Below are 9168 nucleotides of genomic sequence, written 5' to 3'. Positions count from 1 at the left end.
TTCCTTCAATAGATTCACACAATATGAAATATGGTCAAAATGAGAGAAAACTTTCACTTCTATGAGATCCTTAAAAAAGATCTTTGTTTCCTACAATCTATTTTTTTCTTCATTTCATCCATAAAGAATGAAAAATGTGTATTCCCTCTGTTTCAAAGAATTATATCTTCTTTCTTGAAACTAGGACATTTGGAAAATAAAAAGATGTTAAGAAAATCCTATGTCTTTGAAAGTTTTCCTTAGATTTCTCAGACTATCTTTCTCTCCATCCTTTTTTAGTTTCATAACCTTAACTATCTCACAAGGAAACGGACTCAGAACCAAGAAGCAACCTAAACATGTAGTTTCCATATATAGTAGCTTCAACAGGGTAATCTCAGAGGATAAGCAAGAATAACAAGTGACACAAACAGGTCCTCATGGAATCACTAAGAAAGGGGAGGGGGGTATTTGTATTGTTGGTAAATATTTGATAATCTTCCTAGTTGCAGGAATCATAGTATATCTGTACACTCCCTTGGGTTTACAGTTGCAGATATAGCCATCTCTTAGTATTTTGATATAATCTGTCAACCACTTAACAGGACTTGAAGGGAACTGAAAAGATAGAGAACACATTCTTTATTCCTTTAACACATCAGCTTCATTCCATTGCAACTTGGGACATAAACTTTGCAGGCCAGAACAGAGGGGGGTGCTATATGTAAATTATTAAAAAAGTATTCAAGAATTCCTCATCTAGCAAAACTGCCCTTCAAAATGAGGACAATAGGATATTCCCAGACACGCAAAAGCTGAGAGAGTTCATTATCTCTAAACCTGCTTTACAAGGAATGCTAAAGGGAGTCCTTTCTGTTGAAATGAAAGGAAGCTAGAGAGTAACTCAAACCTATACAAAAATATAAAGTTCTTCAGCAAAGATAAATACATACACAGGTATAAAAATCAGTATTATCCCAATTTTGGTTCATAACTCAACTTTTTATTCTTCTACAGGATATGAAAGACAAAAGCACAAAAAATTATAAATCTAAGTTAATGCATACGAAATATATAAGGATGTACTTTGTAACATTAATAACATAATGTCATTATGTGGGTGGTAGAGTTCTAAAGAAGGGAGTAGAGCTTTTGTCTGGGACTGAAGTTTAGTTTAAAATATATTGTTATAACTTTGGGATGTTATATGTAATTCCTGTGGCAATCACAAAGAAAATATTTGTAAACTATACACAAAAGGAAATGTCAAGGAATCCAAAAAGTGTCATTACAAAAATTAAGCAAACACAAAGACAGGCAATAAAAGAGGAAACGAGGGACAAGAAAGTTATAAGACATAAAGAAAAACAAATAACAAAACAGTAATGGTAAATCCTTCCCTAGGAATAATTATTTTAAATGTAAATGTTTTGGGGAGCCTGGATGGCTCAGTCGGTTGAGCATCTGAGCACAAACCCAGTTTGTGGGTTCGAGCCCCGCGTCGGGCTCGGTGCTGACAGCTCGGAGCCTGGAGCCTGTTTCGCACTCTGTGTCTCCCTCTCTCTGCCCCTTCCCTGCTCATGCTCTGTCTCTCAAGAATGAATAAATGTTAAAAAAAATAATTAAAAAAATAAAAATAAAAAGTAAATGTAAATGTTTTAAAATCCCCAGTCAAAATGAAGAGTGGTAGAATGGATGAAAACAGCAGGATTCAGACTTCAGTTTTCCAGTCTGGCATATGAGAATCTGGAAGTTCACACTCTACCCTAACAACAAGTAAAAAGCTGAACCAACTGAGAAGTCAGCAACTCTTCCTAGACTCATAAGAGAAGTAAGGTCACAAGGCAAACTGCTGTCCCCCAAACTGGAGAAACCAATAAGTGAAGACAGAAAAATTATAATTTACCAGAGCAGAAATTCTAAGAGAAGCAGTGCCAGGATAAGAAAATACAAACTATAATTGACAAGTTGCTGGGGGCTTAGTCTGGGAAAACATGAGAGATAAACTCCAGGCGAACGCAGTCATTGATGGGTCCCTACACTTTTTTGAGTTTTACTTCAAGAACCATTAGCTCAGTTGTGACATTCGATGTGACATTTGATATCAGGTACTACTCATATTGTAAGACATCACAGTCAGAGGTGCTTCAGGATTTAAACCACAGCTAATCATTCACAATACAGTGTAAAGGTATTAAAAAGCAAAAGTAGAGAGTCTACCATGCAAAACAGGATATGCAATCTTACCCAGAGCTCAAGAAGTCTAGTGATCCAGTGATCTTTAACAGGGAAGAAAACATAATTACACTAACCTAGCTTCAGAGTATGTCTAAAGTAGCCAGATTCTGCTTTTCTTTTCTTTTATTTATTTATTATTTATTTATTTATTTATTTATTTATTTATTTATTTATTTTTGAGAGAGAGAGTAGCAGAGTAAGTGCAGAGAGAGAGGGGGACAGAGGATTCGAATTGGGCTCTGTGCTGCCAGCAGAGAGCTTGACTTGGGGCTCTAACTCATGAACCATGAGTTTATGACCTGAGCCAAAGTCGGAGGCTTAACTGACTGAGCCACCCAGGCACCCCTGCTTTTTTTTTTTTTTAATACACTATCCTATTTTAAATTGTCCATTCTTCTTGAATTTGGTAACTGTGCATCCTTTTCTTTTTTTTCCCTTCTCTTTCTTCTTCTCCTTCCTTTTCCTAAGCCCCAGTAAAAACAGACTATTTCACATTCCCTATTCCACAAATCTACCCTAAATAAGTGAGCCTTAATTACTTTAGAGAATTAGTTTCATCTGGCTGTATGTGAAAGATGAACACCCTCTTCAAATTTCTTCTAAGGACCACGTTGAGTGCCTGGAAAAGCAGTAGTTTGTTCAATATTTTGATAAACGAATGAGTTAATATCAGGAAGATAAACTCTTCTAACAAATCCCATTGGGAACCAATGTTAATGACTCTGAGATAAATAACTTCCTCTCTGGCACCAGGAGTAATATTGAAGTAATATTGAAGGCTCTCATAGGATTATATATTAATGCACACACAATGACAGAAACAAGATTTCTTCCAGGACATCAAGACTGCCAGGAGAATTTCCAACTGCAGTGAAACTGGGCTGGCATCTAGGTAGATAAAGAAGGAGCACTTAATGGTGGCTTTCAGGCAAACTAGGCTAGAGCTGATGACAGATGGCAAAAATCAGTGTTTTCCATCTCATGGTTTCCATTTCCACAAAAACGAAGGCAGGAATACTGAAATGTTCCCATTTTTTAGCTCAGGTTAAGGTCTGCAGGATTGTTTGCTTCTATCGCTCTGACATTATCATTATAGAACTTCATCAGAACATTCTGGCCATACTGCCATCCATAGATCTGAACTTACTTGCTCAATGCTCAATGGTTGAAAGATAATGGTTGAATGATAGTGAGGGATGAAGCCTCTTCATTTCTCATCCAAGTTTCCTTCTGCAGGTGTCAGAATCAGCAGCAAGAAGACAGAATACCAATGTCTATGGCATCCATCAATACATCATATTTGACCCCCAGAACTGTAATCTTGATCAGAATTCCTGGACTAGAACATGTGCAGTTTTGGATTGGGTTTCCCTTCTTTGCTGTGTGCATAGTGGCTCTTCTGGGAAATATTATTTTACTAATCATCATTGCTACAGAACGCAGCCTGCATCAGCCCATGTATAACTTCCTGGCAGTGCTGGCGGCCACTGACATAGGACTCTGCGCAGCCATTGCTCCCAAGATGTTAGCCATCTTCTGGTTCAGATCTTGCTCCATGGCCTTTGACAGCTGCCTGACCCAGCTGTTCTTCATTCATGCCTTGCAGTGCATGGAGTCTGGCATTCTGTTGGCCATGGCTTTTGACTGCTACATTGCCATCTGTGATCCACTGAGACCCATCCATCCTCATGCCTTCCATCCTGGATTGGATGATAGCAACAGTGGCAATCCGAGCTACAGTGCTGGTTGGTCTGTCACCCATTCTGATCAAAAGATTTCATGTTTTTCATTCCATTCTGATTGCCCCATTGTTACTGTGAGAGCACATGGCCATGGTCAAGCTAGCTGCAGAAGACATCCAAGTCAATAAAACATGTGGTCTCCCAGTAGGTTTTACAATACTGGGATTTTACATGATTTTTCCTCATTTCCTATATCCTTATTTTCCAGGCTGTTTTTCGTCTACACCAAAAGGAGGCACGGCTCACAGCATTTAACACATGCACAGCTCATATTTTTGTTTTCCTTGAGTTTTATATTCTTGCCTTCTTCTCCTTTTTCAGCCAACGTTTTGGACATGTAGCTCACCCTACCCACATTCTCTTGTCTACCATCTATCTCCTTGTGCCACTCAACCCTATTGTCTATGGTATAAAAAATAAGGTAATTCGTAAGCGTGTGGCATGGATTTTTCTTCTTAGTCATGGATCCCACCAGTGATCTATCAAATGTTTGTGGTCAGGTAGAGAATACTTTTATTTCCTAGAAATGGAGAGAGTTTGGACTCTGTGCATTCACTGTTGGGGATTCGCATCATTAGGCTCTATCTTAAAAGCTTTTAGCTCCAAAACCACAGCTAGGTTGACATAAAAAGTATCCAGATTAACAATGGTACTTTCTATCTGTAATGCATTTGACTTCTAATCCAATCTTTATCATGTCCTTCCTTTTACTTTCTTTGTGTTTAATTTGCAGTTCTTTTTACTTATTCATAAAGAAGCTTTGATTATTGGTTTTCAAACTTTCCCTTTTGGAATTTATGCATTTTCAAGTAGGGATTTATTTTAACCATTGCTTTTTCACATGCTACATATTTTGATATTCTGTGTTTTCATTTATTCAATTACAAATAAAATTAATGTTTATTGTGGCTTCTGTTACCCATGAAATATGCAATATACTCATACATGTAAGGTCATTTGTTTTGAAGAAGATAGATAAGTGATGTAATGGATATTAGATAGTCTTCCTGAAATGGAGAGCTGGAGCAAATAATTGTCTGAGAAAATGAACTTTGACATCTACCTCATATGACATAGCAAAATTCACTTAAAGTGAATCATAGACCTAAGCATTGATGAAAAAAAACTATAAAGCTCCGGTCTGTTAACCAGACCTCATTAGAGAAGGAAGAGCCTTGGATCACTGAGAGACAGAAAAGTGGCTGTGATACTGCTTCAGTGGAACTTGCCACAAGTCCACCTTGTAGGATGCCAGGGCTCATGAGGAAACGGCTGGCCACTGGGTGCTGCCTGCTTCATTTATTGCAGAATTTGGGCCCTGGAGGAGTTGCAAGAGCTTCAGGAGCCTACTGTCGACTACAGATGGCAAACAAACTGCACTGAGTCTGTGGAGTGACCATGTAGGAACCAGGAAGCAAAACTCTCCTCTCCTTCAGTTCCTTACCCATGCCGTCCACGGACAAAGTGTAGCATTGCACCAGCTGTGAAGACAAAGTAATCAGAGGGCCAAGGCACATTGTCACAGAGAAGGCAAAAAGTGAACCTGGAGCTGAGAGGCAATGAATCATTAACCAGCACACACTTCATGGCAAATAATAAAGTTGTTGGTACATGCACTGGGAACACAATATGCAAGCAGGACCAGTCAGCCATTTATCTTTAGTGAGTGTTGTGCTCACAGCAGCCATCACCTATACAGCTGACAATCAAATATTCTCTTTGACATCTGCTAAAGAAAGAAAAAAAAGTAAGAAAGCACAGACTAAGCATAAACACTCAGCTCTCCTGACATCAAAAGTGAGGATATTTTTAAGAGCCAGGCTGGAAGGGGCTATTGGCCAGCTGTGTTTTCTAATTGGCTATGTGAGTGATATTCCTATTTTGATCATGACTAGATATTTATTTTTTATTTTTTGCTTGAAAAAAATATTTATTTATTTTAGGGCAAGTGCAAGCAGGGGAGGGTCAATGAGAGGGGGATAGAGGATCCAAAGCGGGCTCTGAGCTGACAGGCTGACAGCAGTGAGCTTGATGGGGGGTTCAAACTCACAAACCCTGAGATCATGGCCTGAGCCGAAGTCAGACGCTCAACTGACTGAGCCACCAAGGTGCCCCTGGATATATGTTTGTTTGTTTATATTTTTAATTTATTTTTATACTTTTTAAAATGTTTTTATTTATTTTTGAGAGACAGAAAGAGACAGAGCATGAGTGAGGTGGGGGAGGCAGAGAGGGAGAGGGAGACACAGAATCTGAAGCAGGCTCCAGGTTCTGAAATGTCAGAACAGAGCCTGATGTGGGGCTAGAACTCACAAACTGTGAGATCATGACCTGAGTCAAAGTTGGACATTTAACCAACTGAGCCACCCAAGCACCTGTAGATATTTATTTTTTAAATGAAGATTGCATATAGAACTTTTGAAAATTCTTTTTCTGCATATATTGATATGAACTTTTGTTTCTGGTTAAATCTTATTGTGTTGGGTTCCTATTAAAATATCCAGAACAAGTGCTTCTGGCCACCTCATTTACTAAATAACTACCCGGTACAAACCATTATTTTTTTTCTGGACATTGCAGTCACAATGTAGTAGATTGTATTATTAGTCCCTAATATTTATGAAACTTTCTTAATAATGTCACCCATATCAGTCTGTGCCATATTAATCACATTTTTTTCCATATTAATCGCATCGGTATTACATCATGTGACTTCCTTGTCAATGTAATAGAAATGGAGAGACTTATGTCACTTATGAACTAATAATTTAAAATTCATCATTTACTGGGGTGTCTGGATGTTTTAGTCAGTTAAGCGTCTGACTTCAGCTCAGGTCATGATCTCAACGCTTGTGGGTTCAAGCCCTGGGTCAAGCTCTGTGCTGACAGCTCTGAGCCTGGAGCCTGCTTTGAATTCTGTGTCTCCCTCTTTCTCTGCCCCTACCCTGCTAGCACTCTATTTCTCTCTTTCTCTCTTTCTCTCTCAAAAATAAATAAACATTAAATTCATCATTTACTTTCATAGTCTCTTTCTCTGGTGACACAACAATAGCAGTGGTTAATAAAAGGGCTCCGCCTTCAGCCTAAGCCCTGGATCAAAGCAGCAAAACTGACACATAGGTGAGAAGTATATGTTTGTTGTTACAAGTTCCTGAGATTTAGGGAATTTATTTTACTACAACATTAGTTGGTCTATGTTGATTGATGCAGGTTATAAATGGCTTCCTGTCTCAACGATTTTCCACTTATATCAATTACCAAAGGAATAGCCAGGCAGCTTACTTAAATGCAGTTGAGAACATTAACACTTCTCTACTACAAAACCAAACTCAATTTCTCGCCATTTTTTTTTTTTTAAGAATTAGAGCCTAGGTCTTACAATTGCACCACTCTTATCTCTCAAAATTATCTTTTGTTTTAGTTTTTTAATGTTTATTTTGAGAGAGAAAGAAAGAGCATGAGTGGGGGAGGGGCAGAGAGAGATGGAGAAGAGAAATTCCAAGCAGGCTCCATAGTGTCAGGGCAGAGCCCAATGTGCAGCCAGATCAGGAAGCGTGAGGTCATGACCTGAGCTAACATCAAGAGTCCAAACGCTTAACTGACTGAGTCACCCAGGCACCCCTCAAAATTATCCTTTATAAGTGAATCCTCCTTGCTTATTCCTTTCCAGTTACCCATGCCTCCTTACAGCTACCAAGCATGCATTGTATATTCAACTTCAATGTCTTTGCATTTTCTGTTGTCCTTGACTGCAACACCCTTCCCCCAGTATCCATGAGGCCCATACATACCCTATACTGGAACACACTATTGCAATTCACCTGCTCTCTAATCCTTGTGTATACCCTTATACACACGTGTGTAGACACCCACACAAACACATTCAGAAAGAGAGAGATCGAAAAGACTTGTTCCTACAGTTTTAACCCTCATCATTAGGGGAACCTATATCCATTTTTAAAATTAATCTCCAAGAAATGAATAGTGAGAGAATGAAAATGTGAGGCATTTGACAATGTTGGCATAAAATAAATATAGTAAGTAATTTCAAAGTTGGTGTTAGTCATGTAAAAGAATTATGAACACGGTAATAACTTTCATGGAGACAAGGAAGCACTTGCTCAGGTTGCTAATTATAAGCATGAGTGGCCTCAACAAAATGAGTCCAAATATTTAATAGAGACAAAGGAAACAATACAATGTTGTGATGAAAACAAGAGTAACTGGGAAATGAAAACTTTGCTTTAGCAAAAAGGGGGAGATAGTTTTATAGAGGTCCTTTAGTTTCAATTTTAAGTTTCCAACATAATTTTGCATGCTATGAGTAGTATTTATAAAGATAAGCATCTTTTCTATTCCCTTAAGCCACAAGTCTGGCCATAGGCCAGAGGGTGAACTAAATTGTCTTCTCTCTTTTTCATCTACAAATTTTCCATTTCCTAGATGTTCCCCCCCTCCCCCCACATTTCTAATGATCTCAGATTCACCATGATCTGAACATGACCCATAATTTGAGATTCCCTGATTTTCATTCTTTGAAAATAACTTCTTATGGAGTAACAGTACTTTCTGGCTATGTGCCAGCCAGCAAGAGATACCTTTCTCCTCCAAAATGGGGCTGAGTTTCAGTCAGGTGGTGAGCTCTCTAGGCCAGGTCTGAAAATTGCCCTGGGATCACCTCAAATTCAAAGGCCAAGAAAAGCAACAGCTAAAGACAGATGATAAAAGACACTTAGCTATTAGTACCTTTCCAAATCAAAGCCTAGCAAAAAAAAAAAAAAAAAAAGAAAAAAGAAAGAAAAGCTGCTTCATCCATTGATCTTACATTGTAGCCAGCTCTCTCTTTCTCTGGGTAAATTTCTTCTCCACTAATTGGGACCTGAGTATGGCTCAGTGTTTCTAATTGTAGCAAATTTTAAGAGGAACCGGAAAGGATAGTGAATTAGATGATCCTAATCCTGCGTCTTTCAGTGGCATACTTTCCTTTGACATGTCACATTTTCTCTGCCCCAAGTACATTTGTAAATATTAGAGATGGACTAGATTCATGTCATTTAGAGATGGAAGAGATGCAAAGGTAATCCAGTACCATCTTCTTAATCCCATGTGACGAAAACTATGAACTGCCATCCCAGTTAATTAGTGGCGGGGCAAAAATAAAAAAAATAAAATAAAATAAAATAAAATAAAATAAAATAAAATAAAATAA

At 38.3% G+C, this 9168-nt stretch overlaps 1 pseudogene; it reads left to right on the top strand.

The window, feature by feature from the left end:
- The first annotated feature begins 3493 nt into the window (after positions 1-3493).
- LOC121039493 (olfactory receptor 52A1-like) lies at positions 3494-4437 on the top strand (annotated as a pseudogene).
- Positions 4438-9168: the final 4731 nt, after the last annotated feature.

This window comes from Herpailurus yagouaroundi, unplaced genomic scaffold, assembly GCF_014898765.1.
Source record: "Herpailurus yagouaroundi ecotype Mexico unplaced genomic scaffold, PumYag 180, whole genome shotgun sequence".
Taxonomy (NCBI): Eukaryota; Metazoa; Chordata; class Mammalia; order Carnivora; family Felidae; genus Herpailurus; species Herpailurus yagouaroundi.
This window is presented reverse-complemented; position numbering and strand designations above follow the sequence as displayed.